Below are 26,180 nucleotides of genomic sequence, written 5' to 3'. Positions count from 1 at the left end.
AGAAATAGCACCGGAAGGGGCTTACAAATTCTAATTTACAGTAGGGGTGGGCAACTAAAAAGCCACCAAGTTTAAAAGCACTACAAGACTTGAGCAGGTTGGTGGAGAAAAATCCAAAAATCAATTCAGAAAAACAGCAGTTTTAAACTCAGAGCTCTAGTAGGTGAAAAGGAATGTAGGTGAATACCTTAAATAAGAAAACTTTCTCAGCCCCTCTTACTAATTAGCTAGATCAAATTCCTGTTCAGTCAATGAATACGAAAGGAATGCATCTAACTGATCCTAGCCAACAACTTTTAAGATAGCAAGAAAAAAACCTCTGCAGTAAAACAAAATTCAAAATACAACAAACTGTAATATAATGAAACCAAAACAAAAAGGAATGAAAATATTCAAACTTTATATGTAGAATATCCAAAAAACCAATGTAGTCAAACAGCAGTTTTAAACTCAGAACTCTTGCAGCTGATAGCATTGCCACCTATCCATTTTTTTTCAGACTACCCAGAAATCAAACCAATTGTTTGGTATTCAGAGAAAATACTGTACAAACTCTGGTATTCTGTTTCAAAAAAGAAACAGACTATCAGAGTTTGTTAAATTGGCAGATTTACTATGCTTTTTTACAGAAAACCATAGTAAATTGGCAGAAAAAAGGTGTTCAGAACAGAAAAAGAGGGAGTTCCTCCTTGTCTCATGTGACAATGACATCACAAAATGCATGGAACATGGGTGGGAGAGGGGAGGACGTGGGCATGTTTGTGGGCAGTGTGAGGGGTGTGGCCTAGGTCTGGTTTTAGCCACAATGAAAGTTGTCACCCCTAATAGCTGAAGAGGAATGTAGGTGAATACCTTAAATAAAAAAAAAGGTTTCTCATCTCCCCCACTAATTAGTTAAATTACATTGCACTTCATTACCTTCAATTCCTTCATTTTGTCTCACTTCTGACTGCCCTATATTCCTTCTTCACTTACCTGTCTCACTTTTTGTTATGCTCTTCTTCACGGTGTTAGGCTACTGTTTTCCCCTTTTCCCTTTACACTCCTCAAGCTTCAGTTTAAAGACATCCTGGTCACAGTTATCTTTTTTTAACTTGTGCCTTCTTGCTACACTTATGTAGACAATTTGTGCTCAACAAACTTCACTTTCTCCTGTAACCCCTTATCTCTGTTTTACTAGTCTCTCTTCTATCTGTCTTATTCACTGATGCTGTGCTTCACCCTGCTTACTTTGGATATCAGCAGTACTTCTAACAAAGGTCATTGCTCCGGTTACTTTCATGCAACACTTCCATCCTTTAAGCATTTCTCTTTGCAAACTCCAGCATTCCTTAGTAGATCATCATCTACCATATGCATAACTATATGTTGATTTTCTCAACTTTATTACTTCCACTCCTTTTACTTCCTGCCTAAACCTTCTCAACATAAAGTTCCAGAAATGTTTTTATCTTTCCATATTAGCAATTGCTTTCTTTCATTCACTCTTCCCTTCTTGTAATTTTATTTCTGACTGCCAATGCACCTCTTACCCACTTTCTGCATGTATCCTTTTCTCTGAAAACGTGATGTTCTTTGCTCACCTTTGAAGCCTTCCCTCTTTGTTTCCCTATGTAAATCCCTGCTCCCTTTCCTTGAGTTACTCTCCCAGTTTAATTTTCCATGAGTTTCTGAAACTTTAGCTATTTACCTATTTTAGGTATTCCAGTGTACTCTATACCGTGTGATCCTTTTTACTCTCCTGTTCTTTCTTCATCATAAGTTGCCCCATTTTTCTCCTATCTGCATCTGCTTACCTTCCTCTGCCTTCCACTCTGTCTCCTTCTTCCTCTCGCTACATCTTACCAGTTTGCTTTGCATATCAGAGCTCTAATAAGCTCCCCTTTGTCTCCATTTCAGGTATTTCACTTCATGGTTGGCATAAAGGTTAGGGTGTTTACCTCACAGTCACATGGTACAGGCTTTGACTCCCACCTATGACCAAAACTGACTAGGTTTAAAGGGGCCCATAAGGGCAGCTAGCCTAGTGCTTACCTATGTTTTTGTCTCTCTGTTGATGCATGCATCTGCTGTGCAATAATTACTATGGCCTCCAGAAGTCAGCCTTAAGCTCCTTGTATATACCACACCACTACCCTGGAACTATCTTAGTCATACAGTCACCCTGCATTTTGGAATACAGTAGGATTGTGTGAAATGCCGTCAGCCCATCCTCTTTATTTAATGCTGTCCATCTTATCCTGTTAGATCTGCCCTCTCTCTCTTTTAATTCTCATGACATATAGAGCCTTTTACGCTGTTGCTCTCTCACTTTCTTTCATTCTTTTGGACCTCATCTGCAGAGCTTTTCAGCATTTCTCCACACTCCAAATATCTACCCTCTGTTCTTATTTTTCAACACAGTCCTAGTAATGGACTTTACATCATTTCCATTATGAGTCAATATAGTAGATACAGTGATTTTAACTATTTTTGTCTCACACTCCCCTTGCCTTTAATACCTTAACATGTTTAGCTTAGTATTCATTGTTGAAGCCACAGTACAGGTGGCCATTTTATATATTTTTATTTTATTTTTTTTTCTCAGACCCTTGATGATCTGTTCATTTGGCCCATTTGTTCCCTATAGCCCATTAATTTCACCCAAGACCAAACAGTGAGTGATAAGAGTGCTGCCATCATCTTCTTAGAGGTTTTTTTATTTGGGGGGGGGGATATTTTCTTCATAAAACCCACCAGTTCTCCAGTGTGTATGTCTGCATCACCCTAATGGATGATTTGCAGTGAGAGTACACAAGAGGTGTTCCCTATTTTCATGAAAAGTGCCCCCTCAATTGCCCTGCATCCTTCCTGAAGGTAAAACACTTCCAGTAATCCTCAGTATCTACCAGCAATTTTATCATGTGGTTATCACATCTGATCACTTACCCCATACCTTCATCCCAGAAACATGCAAGCAGGCTCTTCCTCACTGTTCCTTTTTCTCCCCAGCCCATTCCTCCAGTAATTGGGATGCTACCTAACTGGCTCCATCTTGGAATCATTCAGACCTTTATCACTTTATGTCACAATGCTGTCACTGATGGATATTTCTCATCCTTCTTCTTTTGTATTTTTACTAATTAAAATAATCTACTGGGTCGGATTCATGAATGCTTTCACTAAGTATCCACAGTCTGTATTCAAGAACATCCCTACCACATTTTTGCACTCTCTAGTCACTCAGAAATATTAGACTTAAGTGTAGACATAGTCTACATTGTGATAACCTTTATGAATCCCCCTTGTTATTTAAGGTTGCAGGAAAATCAGTAGGAACACTAAAATTAGGAGGAAGAAGGTGGGAGTTGTGCTTGTGTTGTCTATTCACTTGGAATGGGGTACACAGTGTAGGCATTAATGAATCTGGTCTAGTGTCTTATTCTGAGAAATATGTCTGACTCTATTTCTCTGTAAAATTGTCCCTTATAATAGTTGTAATAGCTGAATGCTGAAAAATGTACCTATTTTTGAATCTGTACATGTCTTTTTTTATGACTGTTTTAACTTATTTATTAAATAACAATTGAAGCAACACAGATACACATACATTAATAAAAAAGAAAACAAACCACAATAATATTTCATATAAATTTTAGTATGCACACCATTTGATGATCATAGATTGCAAATAGCCACTAATCTGCAGCCCCAAGATACAGTGTACTTCCCCTTCTGTACGATGCCAGTCCCCCTATATATCCTACTTCAGCTGGTTAAAACAGAATTGCCTCAATTCATATACCATGTAGAGTGCCACAGATGCATAGCCAGAGTGGCAATATGACACAGTATTTCATATTTATATTGTCATTAACAAGATTCATTCCTTAATGTTGAGTTTGATGTACTCATTATTCACTGCATGCTGTAGCAAGTCATTTAACTGAACAATGGGCCCAGATTTCTCCTCAAGACAAACAATGTATCTAATTTGGATATAAAATACGTAAATTAATAGATAAATTAATAAACAAAGCATATGACCCTACTCTTTGGACAGACAAAAATATACTTCAATTACCATCATTTGTTCCAGATACTCTTTTATAATACGGCCACCATTCTAAATAATACCACCACCTAGGATTCAGATGTGTGGTGGTTTGCAGTGAACAATTCCCCAAAGCTTCATTTTAGATAAAAACAGAAAATGTTCCTTTGCAGCCAATGTTAAATAATACTATTCCTGCACATCAGAGTGTGTCTACATACTTCACTGCGCTACAGAGTACAGTATAGGATGTTAGAGTACAGTATAGGATGTCAGTGAGACAGGAGAACTGGCAAAATCCTACAGAAAATCCAGGCATGTAAGGCTTTCATGTGAAAATGAAAGACAGAAACAAGCAGACTGTAATACAAGAATGGAAGAGGATCAAAGTTTTTATGGGAAGGATTTAAAGACTACTATTTATTGTCATGATATTGCATTGTGCTAGAGGTCGAATGAAGCAGCCAATGGGAGACAGCAAAGGGTCAGTATATTCTCAGAATGCTTGAAATATATAATTAGAGGAAAATGTTGTTTGAAGGAGTAGTTATTAACACCCCAAAAACAGAATAAAAGCTATGACATTTACTGCAAAGCTCCAGTGGGTCTTTTAGTACTACATTAATATATAATTATTTAACTGTATTGGGCATCTACATTTCTAGGTGGGCCCCATGCAGCTCAGTAACTCATATAGGTTAGGTGTATAGGTCCATAACTTAATAGGTAGTTATTAGGCTTGTAGTACAGGTGATCTTTGTAGAGCCTAGCCCAAATTCCTTGTTGCCCCCAAGCACTGTCTGGTTAAGTGACTTCATCAAGATCTCAAAGTAGGCAAATGAGAGCAGAGGTAAAAAACCTTGTACCACACTACTTATTGGTATGCTTGCATACAAATTTTCTACATTACTGAATACAGTTACAGTAGCCCAACATACAGCAGACAGTAACATACTAGGCTCATGGCTTAGAAATTACTCATTTAGGATTTTGAAATGATGTTTTATAAAAAGGTAGCACAGCCATCTATTTCACAGAGCACTCATGATATAGATATATTGTTGTCTTCTGTATGCAAAAACATGATGCATGATTGTCAAATTCTGGTCATAATTATCAAATCTATCAACTTTTTTGCTTAAGAATTGCAGTCAAAGCTAAAAATAATGAGAGGCAAAGGCCTAGAAAAAAAAAACACTTTCAAATGTTATAGAAATCCTCTTAGAAAGTTAATAACACAACAGGTTTTGTGTCAACTAACTTGCATTTTTGAAGAGTACGGAGTGTGAAATTCTAATGTCCAGCATTACTGATTGACTGTAATCCTCATTGATAATACAGAAAAATCAAAAACTTTACAAGGAATCAGGTAAAAATATGAGGCAAAATCAGAGACAGCTGAGAGCTATGCATCCCATTTAAGTTCTTACACAGAATAGCTCCGGCATAAATAAAACCTATAATCTATGTAAGTAGTAACATCCAGCACAAAATAATGCTTCTCCTATACTGCAAAATATAAATGTAATGTGCAAACATTTATATTTTTTCACTTGTGTAGTAGCAGTGAAAGGCATTCTGAGTAAATATTTAATCAATAAAATCCTTATGCATTAAGATGTGTAATTGTGAATAAATCTTCACAAAGACAAATTACAATTACGGAAATAATATTATAATGAGTTTAATGTCTCACCAAAAATGTTGTTACATTAATTCACCATTAGCTATCAGGTGAAAATGTTATGCACACCATGTTGTGCAAAGGTTATCTGAGTATAAGATATAGATTTCCTAGAAATAAAAGGCAGTTTACTGGACTTAAAGTACAATATGTGTTGCTTATGGACTTTGTACTTCTATATAGATTCTCATTCTGATATTGAAACATCTTTACTGTCTTTATGTTTTATGACACCTGCATCCTGAAAGAAACGTGTAACACTGTAGTATTGGAAGGACATGCCTTTTTCAGACATGGGCGTACTTCTTTAGTTTGAGCTGAGATGTGACTACCAAGAGCCCTGAGACAATTACTGCTCTTCTGTTCAGATAAAGTATGTGAATAGCTAGTCCAGACTATCATGAACAAAAGTCCACATGTATTTATAAGTAATTTGCAAATGTCAGGATCTTGCAGTAAAGAAAGCTGTTAACAATTCTGAATTTGATTTATGTAATAAACTAAGTCTCTCTCTTCTGTCAGTTCCCTCTTGTATGATGCGCGCACGCACACACACACACACACACACACACACACACACACACACACACACACACACACATATATATATATAATGGTTCCATTTTTCACATAGTCATCATATTATCTCGATTTCCCTCATTTCTCTATCCGTTGTCTCCATTTCTTTCACCCTCTTTTTCCCTGACTTGAATTGGTTGTACTTTTCCATTTCTAGGTATATCTTGACTCATATTATTATCTTGAAGCATAGTGTTGATGGGAACTTTATTGGCTAAGATGATGCGATTCTGTGTTGGAATTTTTATTTGTTATTCTTCTGTAACCAATTATTTACTAGATTTCCAAAGAAAATGGGCTAGCTTCAGTCGGAAATTCATGGTTAATGAACTGAAATAAACAAACATCTGTAAGAGGAAATTGGCCACTCATGTCTTGTTTCGTGATGGTGGTCTTAGTCAGCATTTCTTTTTATCCATGCATAAACTCTTATAAAGTTAAATTCCAGGAGCTTTCTCAGATAATAAACATGCCTTTGTTCCTCGGTGGTGACTCAAGAACTAAAGTAATTCTTGTTTAAATCTATATCAATGGCCAGTCTGACTTTGCTCCATACCTTGTCAAGTTGTCAGTATTTTTACTCCCGCTTTGATTGTATTACACTCATCTCATAAGTCATTTTAATAACGAAGTACAAATGCAACAGTGGTTTTACATGTTAAGTACAAATCATACAGTGATGGGAAGACTTTTCTGTATTTCTTTCATAATAAAGCTTAATAAGAATAGCGCTTTGAAAATCTAGAGTCAGAACAATGAAAATATCCAACGTTATCATCATGAGATTCATGTTTGATGAGCACATTCTCATACCTAATGCAGTCTGCAACATTTATAAACATATTGACAAGAACATGAAAATGCAGGGTTCATATCCTGATCTGGGCTGGAAATTCCAGAGTTTAAACTATCTGTTTCATGTCCTGCAGTAATCATGAGAAGAAAACAATACCCTGGTTTAAAGATGTTTTCTGTCATTTACCTAAAAAAAGGCCACAATATCGTCATGCTAATTAGGGTTGCCACACATCATGATCTGTGCAGACAACAGTCCACCAGTCTGTAATTCTCCAAAGTGTTATTTTGCTGATTTTTGCCTTAAAAGATATAGCTACAGACAGGAATTACTCTAACTGTTTTTCCTGTTTTTTTCTCTTCTTAATTGTTCATTTTCTGATTACTTGGTAAATTGGAAATAAAAATGTATGATATCAAAAGCATGGTTAAAACTATTGTTATGACCCACCACTGTCAACCAGTACGTGACATGGATATCCTAACTCTGGGTCAGTAATCAAGGAGCCTCAATCCTTACCACTGGCACCAGATGCCACAGTCATTCCGGGGATGATTTCTCCCCCTTTCTCCAGATCCCCAATAAGACTCCCCACTGGCGTAGCTATAGAGTTGATTCCTTAGCCTGAGTTCCAAGCCAAGTCCAAGCCAAGTCCAACACTCTCTCTGTCCAACCAGTGCTTTGTGTCCCTGCCCAAGTAGCTGACACACACACTCTTTGAGATTTGATTTGCACACATACACACACACACACACACACACACACACACACACACACACACACACACACACACACACACACACACACACACACACACACACACACACACACACATATATGCACTTGGGAAAGGCTGGCACAGGTTTACTAGCTATGCCCTCTTCTGCCAAGACTATAAGATAGTTACCACTGCCACCAGAACCCCTCACCAGCTACTTTAAGGCCCTTAACAAAGGTCGTCCAATTTATCTGTGTAATATTAATCTTAATACAAATGGTAGTTTAACCAAGAGTAAGGCTATTAGGAGTGGCCCAAACAGTTCACCAAATAAATATGCAAGTACTCTAAAAACTTAAATATCTCTACAAAGATCAGTCACAATAAAACGTTTAAATATATTTAATAATAAATAATAAAAGCACAAGAAAATACTAAGTATATATTCACAGTAACATTAGAGTTCAAAACATGGGAAATATTTAAAATAGCATTGCAGAACAGGCTTAGATAAATATAGAAAAACAATATCCAAAACTAAGCTTCACTATATTCCTGACTGTATCGAAGAGAATTACTATACTCTAATAACTTACTTCATAGAGCAAGCCAGATGATAAAATGGTTCTTATTGTTGTCAGGCCCAACACAGAACACAGAATGCTCTGTCTCACCGAGAGACTTATTAAAATAATATCTAAAATTTTACTGCTGAGATAGCTTGCAGAATGACATCACTTCTTGTTATCTGACTTCTAGTTCCCAGGCAAAACTCCCACTGCCGGAAACTGGCAGACTTAGCATCTACCTGTAAAAATACACACACAAGGGCTTTTGCTCAGATCTTTGGTAGGTGCTGGAAGTCATAAAACAATTGTATTCCTCCATGCTTGCAGAGTAGTAATTAGTTCACCCAAAGACAACACAGAAAGCTTCCTAGTACAGACTTTGTATCTCTGGCTGCCTTGAAACCTGTGAGATAGCATCTAAATGGCCTAGCCTATAAAGTTATTTAATTTTAGATATTTTTCTAAAGTTTGCTGTACTGAGGTTAACCCTCCAGTTTCCTCTGTTAAAACATATACATTTAAACAGTGGCCTTAAAGGACCAATCACAATACCAGAGAAATGCCAGGCACCCAGCATTACTGCAGCACAGGTTAAAGCTGCATTTTCCGAGGCCAAGAATACAGCTTCCATGAGACCCAACAATATCCCCTGGATGTGCTCTACATGAACTACAAAGTGAACTGGCACCACATCTCTGTGCCATGTTCAATCACAGCCTCACTTCAGGCTTTGTCCCTACTGAATGGTGCACTGCTACAATCATCCCTCTCCATAAAGGGGGAGCGACTACAGACCCTGGGAATTATCACCCCCATTAGCCTGATGAGTCTGATATGTAAGGCTATGGAGCACATCATCATGGACCTAATTAATCTAGATCCCATGCAATTTGGTTTTGTGAAAGGTAGATCATGCCTGCTCAACCTGGCTGACTTCTTTGAGTCAGTCACCAGAGCTGTAGATGAGGGCAATGCAGTTCATACAGCCTAACTCGATCTGGCCAAGGCCTTTGATACCATTCTTCACTCAGGAATTATTGATAAACTCACCAAATTAGGCATCAACCCCTATATCACTAGGTGGGTTGCAAATTGGCTCACAGATAGAACTCACAGTGTGAAAGTAGTGGGCTCCAAGCCAGACTGCCGACCAGTCACAAGTGGATTCCCACAGGGATTGGTTTTGGGTCCTCTCCTGTTTGGCATCTACTTCTCAGAAGTCCAGGCCAACACGAAGGGACTCTGGCTGACCAAGTTCACTGATGACTGCAAGTTGTGAGCTATTATTAACTCCACAAGTGATGTAGACATCCTACAGAAAGGCCTCACTGAGACCAATGACTGATGTTGAAACCATGGCCTTAAGCATAATGCCAAAAAATGCATCGTCATCCCTTTTGGGAAAAACTCAGTTCCCACTAATTACCACATTGATGGGAGCCCACTGAGCACTGAAGACATTATAAGAAATCTGGGGACACAGGTTGACAGCAACCTCTCCTTCAACCACCACATTGTCACTGTGGTCAGAAAGTCCTTCTATGTTGCACATCTCATTACCAAGGGTTTTGCATCCAGAAAGAAAGAGGTCATCATCTCTCTCCACTCTTCCCTCATTAGGCCTATCATCAAATATAATGCCCCATTTGCCATGTACCTCACTAGACACATGCAACAGCTGGAAAGGCCACAAAAGTACCTCACAAAGAGGACCTTAGTCCTTAAACACATGTCCTACATGGACAGACTCAGAAAACTTTAGCTATTGTCTATCTTATATCATCTACTAAGAGGCGATCTCTGCTTGACTTACAAAGCCATGTCTGATCCAGCTCTGTTAGAAATGCTACATCTAAAGAAATCCAAGTCTCTCTGCACCACATGCTCCAGAGACCTCAACCTCATTACCACAATCAAGAGAACATGCTGGAGGGACAGGTTCATAACCCAAAGACTGCCCATGCTCTGGAGTAGACTTCCCATGCATGTCAAGCAGAGCACCTCACTGGCCCTCTTCAAGAGAAATCTTGATGAGTGGATGGGAAATAAAAAGTTCACCCTGGGGATCACTCCAGTGGCTCTACTTGATAGAGGCACTGGGAACTAACATCTGGTGACACAATGCCAGGGCACTTCTATGGGCTAGGCTTGTAAGGGCTCCAGGGCCATTAGCCTAATACACACCTATGAACCTGTGTACATTTGTGTTATCTCCAGAAGGGCACACTGTGGATACATTGCAAACACAAGCATTTTACAAATACCTTTTCAACACAAACTTCTGTACAAATCATTTTGATATTCACAAATGACATATAATTATTTACAAAATTCTAGCTAGCTGTGCTGGCAGTACCTCCTTTCATTACAACTATGATGGGAGTGGGGTATGGTCTGAGCTTATAATATGTGTGGTGTTACATTTTTAAGTCAGTCACAGAGGTGTACTAAAGAAATGAGGGGCTCTGATTGGTTTGTTTACCTATTTATATAGACTTTTAAGAACTTTAAATATCACCGTGCTTTATAAAGGAGACACATTTCACATAGCTTCAAAATAATCAGGGGCACAAAGTATATATAAAAGGCATGCAAAACATACTGGTTATTTGATAATAACTTGTGGTCCATTATCCATTCAAAAAGAGAACATGCACTTTCTGTGTTGTAGCATTACATATAGAGAAAGAATGAAAAAGGAGACCAAGAGATTTCATGTTTATTTTGCCACTCTGTTTTTTAAGACTATCCATAATGCTGTATTTTTGATAACTTGAACTACTGTATAAGACTTATATAGAGTATGAATACTGCAGTTATGTTAACCTTGGTCTGTTATGTACCAAAAGCGGTCTCCATTAATCAGGAGAGTGTCTATGGTATTCATAGGTGATAAAGGACCTTTCAGAAGTGTGATTCTTATTTTTCTTTTGAAATATAGTAAACTTAGGGGTGAGACACTCACAGGTCAACAAGTGCTTTTTATTAATAAAGTGAGGTTTTAGATGTATGTAAAGAGGGAGCATTCTTTGAGCTTTTACTGACAGAATATTTCATTATAATGACAGACTCTGTAGGGTAAGCATCTCTCCAGTTTTCTTATTACTGTCTAGATGCTTCTGTTTAAGGGCAATCCCTCTGGTATTTCTTCCATTATTTTGTGTATCATTTGTGATATCTATTCATTTATTCTACAAATGTTAGCTAGATTTTTTTGCTGGATTCCCTGGAACCAGGCTTGTTTACAAAATACTAATGATTGATGTTCATTTTGTTTGATCACTAGTGTACAACTGGACTGCTTTTTCCAGGCAAGATGAATTGTCAGTATGCCATTAATTTCCCATTTCCCCGTGATGAACTAACATCATATTTGGTCTATATAAGTACAAGAGTACGTCAGGTGCAGCCCCCAAGTGGTGCAGAGTGACATGCCCCTACCCACACAAAAATGCTTTTTTACTTGTGATGTTTTACTCCATAATGCTGTTTACATTTGGGAGCTTTCACCCATTTGTGAATGCACGTGTTTGAGGTAATCAGAAATTAATTCAATCGTTCTCAGGGAGCCTGTTTTTGCATGTAAGACAGCCCTGGTTGTCTGCTTATCTGCTTTGCTGTATATTATGTATGTTCTGATTTATGTTACAAAACAAAATTAATGGCACATTAATCCACATTGTAACACTAGCATTGCAATGTAGATCAGATTCTACTGATGTGGAGTACATCAAAAGCATGAATCCAAAGGTTGGGGAAAAGCTCCACAATTCATCACAGACCAGTGACCCCCAGACCTACAGTTTATTTTCATTATTTTCTAACAACAAAATTATTCCGCTTCTCTGGCCAATCTTGTATGGTCTTCCTCAAAGGGTATGTTATTGTGGTGTACAGTTGAGTAATTTTATGTTTGGCTATATCTTCTTTTGTGACACTTTGGATATCTGAAAAAGTTGCAATAACTCTGTACCAATACCAATAGAAGAGGATTAGTGCTCTGCTGAAATATCACCTGAATGGTAAGATTAAGGTTTCTTCACAGCTCTGGAGACTAGTCCAACTGGTTACTATCTCTGTTGAGTTTGCATGATATCCCTGTGTCTGCACTGATGTTATATATTCAATTTGTTCCGCATATCCCCAAAAATTATTAGTCAGTTGGTTGCTCTGAGCTGCACCCTTATAAACTGTACGTACCCTTATCTTTGTGCTCATTTCATATCTGAAAAGAAGCCACAATGGTGGATCTGTTCACTTATGTGGTTTACAAATAAGTACATTTAATGAATTAAAAAATTGCTGATAGTCGTTGTACATGTGCCCAAGCCTATTTACCTTCTAGGTATAAAATGTTTTCTGCTAATTGCTCCAGAAATGTATCCTACAGTTCCAGTGCTTCCATTATGCAGTAGATTACATTAGATTCACCTTGAGTCATTTCACTCACAAGTGTAATCTATATTCACTTCTTCCTCTTGAGCTTCACCTGACCTACTTGACCTTGATTTCGCAGTTCATTTGTTATTATACCCTACCTTACTTTTCTAGGTACCGTACTGGAAGTTCAAAACTCATTAGTGAAAGTCCTGAAACTAGGAAAATTTAAGTATAACCAGGTACAACTAACAATGAACTGCAAAAGTTACTGTTAGACATTTAAAGCATTTGTTTCTGTCCTCCAAGATGTGGGGTTGTGTACTTCTACACCACCACCACTTTATATATATATATATATATATATATATATATATATATATATATATATATATATATATATAGATTCATACCTCAGAGACTAAGGAATTTTCTAAGATATAGAAATTTTGGATTTAGTATGCCTTTCAGCTCCCTACTGAACTGTCGGCACTTGTAATGCCCAGTGCTTATGCAAAGAAAAAAGAAAAAACACATCTCTATCACTCTTCTGGTCAGGATAAAACAGACGATCATTCGTGGGTTCTGTTCAAGCAGCTTTATTACACACAAACACATCTGAAATGAGGCTTTGTAACTTAAATTAAATAAACTTATAAACATACTGATTACCACACTCATACATGTTAACACTCTGGCTGATCTTTCAAAATGGCACTGCTGCCTGCACGTACTCACTGTTTATATGCACGTACTACATCTGGAAATGCTTCTTAAAGGTGCATACACACACTCTGATCTACATCCTACCTCTTTGAGCAATAGTTCTTATATGAAATGACAGTATTCAATGGCATGCAATTTACAGAAATGATCTTTTGACATGCAGTTATACAGAACTAGTTATTTGACATGCAATCATACAAAATTAAACACATATAAAACAATTATGTGTAGGTTGCTGTGGATTTCACACTAGGTCTGGAAATACAACCTGAATGTGTAACATAAAAGACAGAATTGGATCTAGCAGCAGAGACTGTCTTCAATGAATGTTCAACTTTAAGAACATCTGGGACGTCATCAGGAACAGGAATGGTTACTGTGACATGTTCTTCAGTGCAAACATTGTCAGGGTTACTCTGAGATCTAGAGTCTGTATCACAGGTATGATGCTGAAATATTGTTTCTGATACAGGAAGAAGATGTCTGTGGTTTCTCTTGTACTCTCTACCCTCAGATTCCACTAAGTAGGATCTTGGCTCGATACATATACCTTCCACTTGACCAATTTGAACAAAGCCTTTTGCTGTTTACATCCTGACTGTCTCTCTTTCTTTTAATGGATGAAGAAATCTGCTCCTTTTATCATAGCTGGACTTCTGAGAACACTTCTTAAAAAGTTGGGCTTTGGTTGCTCTGTTGTTTTTAGCATTAGGCATCAAGAAACTAGAACTGATAGGCAAGGTTGTTCAGGTTTGCCTAGATAGAAGTCTCTGAGCAGGCGAGCCTAGTTGGTTGTCACAGGGTATATTTCTGAAATTGAATAATTTCAAGAAAATATCGGTGTTGCCATGCTTTGACCTCTCTATAAATTGCTTTGTACTCTGTACTGCATGTTCAGCAAGGCTGTTTGACTGAGGATATTCAGGACTGCTAGTAACATGGATAAAGTCCCACTGTTTAATCACTGAAACAATTGACTGGTATACTGAAAACCATTGTCAGAAATAACTTTGTTTGGACTACCATGGACTGAGAAATGATGTTTCATCTTAGTAATAGCAGCATTGGATGTTAGGTTAGGTAGCAAACTGATCTCAAACCAGTTTGAATAAGAGTTGACAGTTGCTACTGCTGACCAAGGTAGTTCAGGAATTTGGCTTAGCTGAAGTGGCTCTTTCTGCAAATGTGGCTTAGTACTGTTGTACACTGAACAAAAAGAAAGCACTTTATCAATATCTTTTGCTAGAGAAGGCCAAAATACTCTCTCGAATGGCTGCTTGCTTGGAAGGATCTGGTCATAAGCCTGTACTGGTAAATAAATGATCTACATAAGTAACTTTTGGTAGTCTGAATTTGCACTTCAGAGGACTGAGCTTTAAATTCACTTTGCGTATTCTGTCCAGGACTTTCCTGAGGTTTCTGTCAAGCTCTGCTTCATCATTACCTCCAACTAGTAAATCATCAACTATTATAACACATGGGTACCCTGAAAAAAATTGCTCCATTGCATGCTGAAAGACTTCACTGGCAGAATTTATTCCAAAAGACATCCTGAGGAATGTGTATCTAACAAATGGGGTACTGAATGTAGTCAGTAGTAAAGATTTGAGATCAAGCATTACTTGCCAAAATGAACTCTTTGCATCTAAGACAGGAAAACACTGTGGCATTTGGCATTGGGGGTGCAATTTCCTCGAGTGTATGCATAGGATGATGATGTCTTTTTAATGCCTTGTTCAAGTCCCTTGGGTCAATGCATATTTTGATTTCATCTGAATTTTTCTTATGAGCAGCTACCATGGAAGATACCCACTCATTTGGTTCTGTGACTGGACAAATCACACCTTGCTGCACTATTTTGTCTAACTGGACCTTCACTTTGTCCTGCATAGCTACTGGGATTCTTCATGCTGGTCTGACCACTGGATTGACCTCTGGGTCTACTCATGGAGTACACACCTGGAAGAGTGCCTAACTTGTCATCAAAAACATCAGCTGGAAAAGGGACGTGCTTACATGATGTACTTCTTTGGTAAAAGAAAGGAGTTTCATTCTCAAACTCTCTCTGAGACCTAATAATGACTACACAGGTCTTCTCACTACATAACATTGCAAACTGTAACTGTTCTCAGTCGAATAGCATAAAAGCACTACTGAACCTTCGATTTGAATCTATTCACAACCATAAGCAACAAGCTTCGCACAACTGACCAAATTAAGTTGCTCACCAGCTCTCACTTTAGCAAATGTTTCTGCTGATAGCAAAAAATATTCCACAAACTATTAAAATAAGCAAGCACTGGTAGTCCAAAATAATACAGGAAAGCTGAATTTACATTGAGTTTTCCTTTATTATTTTGGACTACCAGTGCTTGTTTATTTTAAATGTTTCTGCTGACATTACATTATACTTTGAACCAGTGTCTACTTTGAGCTTTGTGGGTTTACACAAAGGACAGTACAAAATACTTCATTCTTTGCCAATAAATCTACTGCATTAACCTTTTCACCAACCACTGATACACCATCTACATAGAAAGTAGGGCTGCAGGTTTCTATATGATCAACTTGCTTTTTTTGAGTGATCTTTCTTAATAAATGAATGAGGCTTGCATGATTTACAAAACTTTTGAAACTGGTTCCATTTTTTTAGACTTGTGGCATTGTTGACCAAATGCTAATCACTTCTCACTTTTAGACACATAGTTGGCACCACCATTATGACAGTTAACAATAAGACTTGACTTGGGTTTTGTTGACTTACTAGGCTGTTGATTCATAAGTATTTTTCAAAGTATTGCCCTACATTCCCTTGACATTTTTAGCTTTTGTAATTTGATACTAATAACTCTGAACTGGGCAGAACATTTACATGTTACCCCATTCCCCTTTTACTTGATTCCCCTTTAGTATGAATACCACATACGTGAAGTGTTAAAGCTGAAAGTTTAACTGTTAACGTATAAATGTAATAAAATATTTTGTTAAAAAATGATGACATGAATACTTCAAATGTTTAATACCTGAAATGAAAAAGGCTTAAATAAATGTAAAGACCAAACTTATAAAAGCTCCAATTCAGAGGAAGGGGGCACAAGTTCCAGGCACATTCATTGTTTGGTGGGCTGTGCCCCCACCACCTATTTAATTCTAATGATGAATATATGAGTCAGAAGAAGGAGGAATACAATATTTCTGTTTGTATTTGTGTAACTTCAGACATTTTAATTAAGTAGGGTAGAGAAGGGGGCAGGCACATCTCCTCACATATTTACATTTCTAGATTATAGTTACAACTGTCCATTCTGACATTTTTGCTACGTTCACTATTTGCCACTTTCACTTTTCTTGCCTACTTAGTTTAATTCTGGAAATGAATAATCGGGCAGCATCTAATAATAAAAAAAAAAAAAAAGAGAGAGAGAAAGAAGGAAATACAACTGCAACATAAAATATCAGTTTATCACTACTAGTTCTACAAGGACTGGATGTGCTGCCCGTTTATTCAAGAGAGAAAGCAGGAGAGTGTAGATTCACTACCTAGCAATTAGGAAATCTTTTACTGAATGGTATGACTACTATGATAAAACATGGTTGATTAATGCAATAGACAACTAAGAAGCTAAGTACAAATGGTAATGTGTATTTTATGCGTTTATTTAATTAGTTTCTGTTTGTTTACTATGTAAGTGATCTGGTCAAATGACTCTTTTCAGCCACATATGAAAGCATGTATGTATCCATGCATTCATGCATTTTATTTATTTCCTTTGTTAACCGGGAAAAGCTGGTTAAACCAAAAAGACTTAATTTCATTTGTAAGCTGGGAAGTAAAGCTCTGCAAACAATACTTAAAATAGGCAATATTTACTGGTATTGCATAGAGACACAATAATTTAGACAGTAATGAAGAAAATATTTCAGAAAAAGACAGAGAATGACACAATGTTTCATATGAGTAACATTTGTACAAAATAAATGAGGTATGGCAACAAACCAAGTTTTCCCGGGACATCTTCTAGAGGGGATGGATTGATATTAGTAGGGGTTAAGTGGGTTGGGGAGATGAAAAGGTTAAATGGAGGGCAGGATGATTGGGAGAAAATGAGGTAAGGGTGGGGAGGGGCTTAAGGGGTTTAGACGTGTAGCTGGGTAAGTAATCACATTTTGGCGTGAACTTGCTGTGGCAAGTATTACGTCGAGACCACCTGTTGGTATTCCTATGGAGCTGGTAGGCCTCGGGTATGAGTGGGTTTTGGCTGTAAGAAGCAGGTGATCCATATAAGAAATTTACAAACGAAAAGTTTTTTTTTTTTTTTTTTTAGCTTGGCTGTCAGTTGGGGTGGGTAACTGATGGCTCTGGGTAGAGGTAGGAGGTGGAGGGTATAGACTGGTCCCCTTACTCAAAGGATAAGATTAATGGCTGAGGATTGTGACAGTAATGCTATTATTTAAAACACTGACTAGGAGTATGGGGTTATAGCTTTGCCTGGGCAGGAAAAGGGTTGGAATATGATTATGTATTTTGGTCTCCACTACAAGGTTCAGTATTTCTTGCATTGGAGGCACTAACAGTGGGGGGGGGGGATACTGCAGAGTGGCTCATCAGTCTGTGAATGTTGTTTATGGTGGGGTAGCAGCAAGCCTTCAGTGCTTGCACACCGTTGTTTGTTCAGGGTTTTTTTTTTTTATGTTTTTTCTCTTCTTGTTCCCAGAGTCTCTGGTGGGTTGAGAGACACACACCATTTGCTTGCGGCAAGAACATATTAAAAAAGGAAAGGAAGGAAGATCTCATGGGGTGGTTCCTGTTCAGGCCGTGGAGTAGTTTGTTCCTGGGTGTGCTGCACCTGGAGTGATGGCAGCTATCGACGCACATGTGGAGTGCTTTGGCCAGCACTGGGGGGGGGGGGGTTCTGTGGGAATTCCAGGGCAGGGGTTTTGGGGCAAGGCAGACTGCGTGAGCCCTAAGCTATTTCCTCTGGAAGGCTTCCTGAAGTTTTATTTTACCATACACTGTAATGGATGGCTTTCATACCCCTAACAAACTGTCAGTCACTGATGCAAATCAGACAGAAAAGTCCTCAGCATGTGAACGAAGCAAATAGCTTTCCTGCAAGCAGAAACTTGATATTCTGTATTAGTTCTTGAAGAGATTGTAAATAATGGGTAAATCTGAGAGTTGTTACTTTTTGAAAAATAGATAATTTGTTGGAGGCTTGTGGGTGTGTGCTGGGCTTGACATGTTCACAACATGTTGCATGGGGTTTGCAAGCTGGTGGAAGCATGTAGGGACAAAAAAAAAAAAAAGAGTAGAGCAGCATGGCTGTGGTCATGTAGATGCCGCAATGGTGGTTGTGGTGTGGCTGTTCAGTCTGGTGGCAGGCTTTTGATCTGCAGATTTCAGAGCATATGGATTTGCTGGTGTGTTCAGTGGTGTTGCTGTTTTCTGGCATTGTCAGCATGACCAAGGGGTGCAGCAGTTGTTGCACAGTGCAGTGCATTGCAGTCTCAATGATTTAGGTGAGGAAAAGGAAGGACACTTTGGGTAGGTTTATGGGAACCAGTTTGGTTGTGCTAACACCTGGATGGACCATGGTTGGCTGTGTTTTGGCAATGTGGCCCACATTGGTGGAGTGTGGGCTGTCTGGATGGATTGTTTGCCTGCTTGTGGGGCTGGCGTGCTCGACCCATTTCTGGGCGCAGTGGCGTGTGGGGGTTGCAGTTTTAGGAGCTGTGGTGTTGGTGTGGTGAGATTATTTGCTTGGTGGAGTGGGCCTTTTCTTGTGCCTTTGATTGCGTGGGAGTGTGATATTTTGAGGGGTTTTCTTTCCACTCAGCTCATTTGTGGTGGCATTGTTTTCTGATCCCTTAGCAAGTTTTGCAGGCACTGGGGCATGGTTGCTTTCCGCACATGCGTGTTGTGCTTGGAACTGTTCGAGCATACATCTCAGATGTACAAATATCAGAGAATGTTCAGATTTTCCCACATATCTGTGCCCGTTCTAGTAAAATTTTTCTTTCTGGCAGATTATTGAAGGGTGAATGTGGAGGTTAGTGACAGGCATTGGAGTTTTGGACGTCATGCCTTTCAGATAATTCAAGCTGGTAAGAAACATGTTTTATCATTTTTTTTATTTTGTGAGTGTAATTTTATGTGTCCCTAGTTTTGAGCCTTTGTCCCTCCTTTATTGATAGTTTTGTCCAGATTTCTTGATGGTTTTTGCGAACTGTTTGAGGCCTATGGATATCGGCCGCTCGCTGCACAGGTATGTGCGTTGGGTATCTTGGCGAATGGTATTGGTGCAGCATGAATAATTTACTGTCATTTACTGTAATTTACACTGCACCATGCAGAGTTTGACTCATACTTGTCAGAAAAGGACAGGCATTTGAGTGTCAGATATACCATTCAGAAATGTAATGTTAAATCAGTAATTTTATTACTCTGAGTTTGTAAGACCAATAAAGACAATGTTTCTATTTGGTATTTACAGCTTTGGATGTGATGTACTATGGCTGAAGGAGCAGTGATCTTGCTGCTATTACAGTAGGCATTTGTACCTTTCATCTGTCTGGATTTACACCAAAGGTCAAGTTTGTCTGTGGACTATGGTCCTGCAGATTTCTTGGTTCACGGGATGGGTTTGCTATGCTTTGTAGGGGAGTGTGTGGGTTTTACAGGTTAGGAGTCCCCGTGAAGACTGTCGGTTAAGTCTGTATGCATTGGGCATTTAACATTGGTAAGTAAAGGTTTTGGCAGGCTTAGTCTTCATTGGGGACTTGGTGGGGGTCACTGGACAGTTGATTTATTTAGGATAGTCTGAGGGTGGGTAGGTTGTTGTTAAAGGTGTTGTGTATTACAGATAATTTACACTTGTTTGTCTTTGCAGATGGTACTTCCATGGAGGTTTATTCAAATTTTAGTTCTGTCCTTCTTAATTCTGCTTAAAACGGGCGACTCCTGGCCCTTCTAATATTGGGTTGGCTGGAACATGGGTGTGTCTAATACATAAGTACCAAAGAAATTAATAAGAGGGAGGGTGTAGGAGCGAGATAGCGAAATGAGGATTTCATCGACCACCACAGTAGCTGCAAAAAAAAGGGGGGGGGTGCATAGTTTTTGTATTGGGTTGTCTGGTACTGATACAAAAGGATTGCTGTGCCTTAGGCTAAAGCAGTTGAGTTTTGCAGTAGGATGTGTGCTCTCCATGTTAGCTTTTTGTGTTCATATGGTGTCTGATATACAGGGTTTTAAGGAGTCATTCCATTACTCAGTCTCACATTGCTCTTGTAAGCAAATGCAGAGTTATGGGGGAGCTGATGGCAGCCCTGCTACTTTCTCCCCTAATTAATTGTTTGATCTTCTATGGCAGGGTGATTCAGGGGAAGGGGATGTTACCCATAGGGTTTGGGAAGGTGTGTGATTGGTCAAAATTATCTATCCCCACTGGGATTTGTCACAATTAAGTTAAGATGCCCTGAGACAAATTTGGGGTTACCCATCCACTCATCAAGGTTGCATTTGAAGTGGGCAAAAGCATACTATGCTTGATGTGTATGGGGAGGCCATTTCAGAGACAGGGCAGTCTCTGGGAGATAAGCCTGTCTCCTCAGCAGTTGGTGTTAATGTCATATATGAGATTTAAGCCTTCTGATACTACGAGAGGAGTTAGACGTACGGATATGGAGCATCTCTGTTAGAGCATGGTCTGAGATTGCCTTGTAGTGATTGAGAGGGCCCCCTTTTGAGATCCTTATTATAGCCAAGTTGCTTTATTTACCACAGATGGTCAGGATGTGATCGTATATGAGATCTTTAGCAAGCTTAATGGGGTTATCATTGTAGGCTACTGTAACATTAAGACATATTATTTATAACGGGTTTGCTTTGTATAAACAGGAAAGCTAAGAGTACGTGATATCTAGAAGCTTTGCAATTTTCATGACAGCAAGGTGATTTGTTTTCTTTTGCAGATGGAGGTACAGAATTTCTGGCAGAGATGGCAAAGACATGGCTTGTATCAACTGGTGGGCCTAAAGGAAGTGGATTGGACAGAGGATGCTGCTGTTAGAGGTTCTGGACATTGGCATGGAAAGCAGTGAGGTTGCAGGTAAAGACATGATTCCAGGTGCTCATTCAGTCGAGTAAGTTTGTATGGTTTAAGATTACTGTGGCCTCAGGGATGCTCAAGGAAAATTAGGGGCATGGTACATCAAGTGTTTAGTTACCAGTAAAGGTCATTTTGGGGTAGAACCTAGGTGGGATGGATTTAACAGCTGTTTGGGATCATCAAGTAATGAGGTTTCCAGTAATTTTAACATGGTAAGTATGCAGTTATGCATGTCAGATTTGAATGGAGTTTTGTGATGTATTTACAGTTATCTATGCAGGTCACTGTGTTGGTTGAGGGCTCATGATCTGATATGGTGATTGAAAGTTGTTATGGTTCATAGGGCATGGTAGCTATTGGTGATGTTACATGCTAGGTTAGGGTTTAGAAGGAGTACCACAAGAACCATTTCTTTATGCTTGAGGGAATTGGTAGGTAGGGTTGCTGGAAGCATTGCAGGTATGATGGTGCTTTGGGTATATTGTGGGAGCAGGGTGCTTTGTTACATGGGTGACAGAGGGTTTAAGCAAGGCATGTTTTGGAGTTGTGCAGGAGTCGGCCAAGTCCTATTTCTTTTAGTTGTTAGTAGGGTTTGGCCAGGAGGGGCATTAGCAGGTACTGATTTGGGGGGGGGTATTGAAGGTTATGCAGATGTTAGCTGTTTCTAGCAATTACCACCTTAATCAGGAGCATAGTATTATGCTATCATGACTTTGGTGGATTTTCAGTGGTTTGATGGGTCGGCTTGGGTTGAGTGGGTAGAGGGACAGATGTTGAATACTGTAAGATGGGTTTTCTTTGACTGGGTACAGATTTGAGTTCAAGGGGTTATAGTTTCTGTGGCATTTGTTATGGATATAGGTTGTCATTCCGGAAAGGTTGAGCCATGGTTAGTGGCTTGAAGAAAGCAGACTAAAAGGGAATGTATTCTCTTGGAGTGGATGTTCTGGTGTGGTACAATGGAACCATGGGTAATCTTACTTTATTTAGTTTCATTAAGGCATGTTTCAGTGCTGGTATGTCAAGGCATGGGGTTGATGACGGGGTTCTAATGTATTTTACAGATGATGGGTACACTGAATGATGTTTGGCTTAACCCTTCCCTTTATGGGAGGTAGTTGGTTGAACAATTTTGGGTAGAAGGGAGGGGGAACAGCCTAGTTAGACTGGTTGGTGGAAAAGAGGGATAAGCTTGCCCTCTTCTGTTCCCCCTCTGGTGTCATTTCAAGGATTTGGGGAAAGGAAAATGAGTAGCTAGAGGAAGTTTGCTAAATAGATAAGCAAGCTGAGGTAAGAATGCTGTTTATTTGGTTGGAAGGTAATTCAAAGAATGGTGTATGAAGTGAGATCGGGACACTGCTTCATAAGTAAGGTAAGCGAGTAGAGGTATGGATGCTGCTTACTGGGTCAGGATGAGTAAGAGAAGAAAAAGCAGGCTCCACAACATTGTACAAATTTTAATAAAATAACAAAGCTTTCAGACCGTAGGTCCTTCTTCAGTGTTCATAAAATTCATAGTAAGAACAAACATCCTATATACCAAAAAATTCATATCACATGACACAGCCCTAACCTATGAAATATTAACAATTAAATGATCAATTAAGAAATTTAAAGGAATTCTGAATGCAGTATTCCATAAAATCACAAACATATAACATCACAAAGAGAAAGCTTCAATTCATATAAAAAATCCAGCTAATTTTTTATTTTTTTATTTTTTAGTGGATTTGTTGTTGCTTATTTCTTAGTATAGGTTTAAGTGTTACCTGCTTATTCATACCAAGGTAGAAATCCGCTTGTTGGTGGATAATCCACTAATATTCTTTAATAATGAGTAAGGTAATGCCGTCCTGAATTATTTGGTGGGATGGGTAATTCAATAAATGGGATATGAAGTGAGCCTTGGATGCTGCTTCATAAGTAAAGTAAGCGAGCAGAGGTATGGATGCTGCTTACTGGGGCAGGATGAGTAGGTATACTGTCCTGATTAACATTACAAGGATGTTTATGCTGTGTTTAGAATCAACTATACTATGTCCAATTATAATTAAGAAATTTGGTGATCAAAGCTATGTTATGGAAGTTTAAATAAAGGCCATCAAATGTCATTTGGTGTGATGTGTTTATTGAAGGGGACTGGGACAAGTAACATTTTAGACACAGATACAATATTTCAAATGTACATGTGTATCTGACAGCTGTAACTAGTACTAAACACATTAATCTACAATGCAGTGAATGTGCCAATATGTTTTTTGCAGTAATATGTCATAGTACCCAGCTAAAGAGGTAATACATATGTTCACCTTTATTCTGTTTCTAAAACATTGTAGTGCACAGAATTCCATGATTGCACTCCATAAACGGAGTAAAAGCCAAGTTGTTAAGCATCTTTCTGATGTCAGAAAGGTGCATAACAAGCTTTTGATAAGCAACCCTAAGTACTTTTACGAGTGGGTCTTGTGCTAATGATTAACAGCAGACAGTGCTGTCCAGCAACATAAGTTAAAAGAGCTGTTATATACTTCAGTCTGTTATATTTATAAATTAAAAGTGCAGCAGCACCACATTTCTGTTGGCTTTTAAAGTTACTCATTCTTCAGATATACACTTCATTTCTACCTGCTGTCTTGCTGCACTAAATGTTTTCCCAGTTTTAAAAAGTTGTGAAAGTGAATACAAGACTTCATGCTTCTACATTGTTTTCTGTAACTGGTTATTCAAGAAGTAGATACACTACAGAGAATTCCTTTTCAAGTCTCACTGATCATAGTACTCATCATGGATGCCAAGATTTACCTCTCAAGTTTTGCTTTTGAGGTGGCTTTCTTCATATCCATATCTTGAATACATAATGAATTGGTTATGATTGGAGAGCTGATAATAATCCTTTATATTAAACAAGAAAGGGTTCACTGACAAGTCAGCAAATATTTAATTGTGATACTTATAAAGCACATTGTCCCTGACTTTTCAGTAGAGTAAATGGTGGTATACCATTACTTCAGGTCTACTCCTGTCTGTCTACCGAAACATATTATTTTTGATGGCAAGGCATTATAAATTTTGTTTTAGCGTAGTCTGACACATGAGGACATCTAAATCATATAAAGAATGCCCTTAAAAAATTAATTTTTAATTTAATTAAATATAACAAAATGGTTTGATATAACTCAATACAGCATTGTATAATAAACATTTGAATCTAAATAATTTAAAAGTACGAACACAGAAACAAGAATTCCAATGTCTTCATTATGAAGCATCAATACTTAATCTTCAAAACATTTAAAGAAAGAGTTAACATCTTCAATAATTAAGCTAAGGCATTAATTAGAAGCTTCACTTTGCCAGCACTCAGATTGTATAACTGCATTAAAGTCAAGGTAAATGAGCTGCAGCAAAAAAAAAAAAAATCTCGGAAAACTAGGACTGCGCAGTACTGTTTTAGAAGACAAATGTGAACATTTTCCAAAAAAGTGTGACTGAGGAAAAACAGTCAAACTGCAGCTATTCCAAAAGACTTACAGACACTTGGCACCAAATATGTCACATTTTCTCTATAAATTAACTACATATGATAAAGAAACCAAATGCTGTTGCCAGTAAGACAGTCCTCAAAACACTGACATCAAAATTTAAAAATGTGACCAAAAACTTATTTTATGAAATATGTATGTTTTTCCCAAAAAGATTTAGTGCTGAGAAACCACAAAAAGAAAACTGAAGAGGACATTTCTTTTCTGGTGACAATGACTATGGATTTTATATAGTAAACACAAAACATTTACACTTTCAAAGATTGTTGTTGTTGTTGTTGTGTCTTTCGGCTTTTCCCGGTTAGGGGTCACCACAGTGGAACTCCGGTCCACTAATGATTGGCAGTAGATTTTTCAACGAAGGTACGCCCATTCATGCATGTCTCCACACAGTAGATGCTCTAGCTGAGAATCGAACAGGACAACGTCTTACTGTGAGGTGACAACACTACCGCAGCACCACCACCGCAGAACTACACTTTCAAAGATTAATAGATAAAATCACCTCACATATAAAATACCCTAGCCTACGTAGGTCATTTTTTCTTTCAAATTGCTAAAAGGTTTGAAGTCAGTTTCTTGCTTGTTAGCTTGGATATTACACAAATCCCTGCAGTTCACTAAAAGTGGTTTAGCAAAGCAGATCTACAGACAAGGTAATAATATAATGACAGCTTATGGTGCACACGTTAAGGAGATCACACAGACGGGGCGAGCCACTGACTCGGGTAATAATATAATGACAGCTTATGGTGCACACATTAGGGATATCACACAGATAGGTGATCCACTGATTCAGATAATAATATAATGACAGCTTATGGTGCATACATTAGGGATATTACACATGTGGGTAATCCACTCACTCAGATAATATAATGACAGCTTATTGTGCACACATTAGGGACATCACAAAGATGGGTGATCTAAAGATGCAAGTAATAATATAATTACTGCTTATGGTGCACACATTAGGAATATCACACAGATGGGTGATCCACAGAGGGTCTATATTATATAATCGAACAAGCAGAATATCAACTCA

At 38.3% G+C, this 26,180-nt stretch overlaps 1 protein-coding gene across 1 annotated transcript in view; it reads right to left on the bottom strand.

Annotated features, from left to right (window-relative positions):
• Positions 1–26,180, bottom strand: part of LOC122790632 (sodium-dependent phosphate transport protein 2C-like) — a 246,201-nt gene that overhangs the window by 208,846 nt on the left and 11,175 nt on the right. The window lies entirely within an intron of this gene.

The sequence above is a fragment of the Protopterus annectens genome, chromosome 16.part0 (assembly GCF_019279795.1).
Source record: "Protopterus annectens isolate FY-2018-M chromosome 16.part0, PAN1.0, whole genome shotgun sequence".
Lineage (NCBI taxonomy): Eukaryota > Metazoa > Chordata > Ceratodontiformes > Protopteridae > Protopterus > Protopterus annectens.
This window is presented reverse-complemented; position numbering and strand designations above follow the sequence as displayed.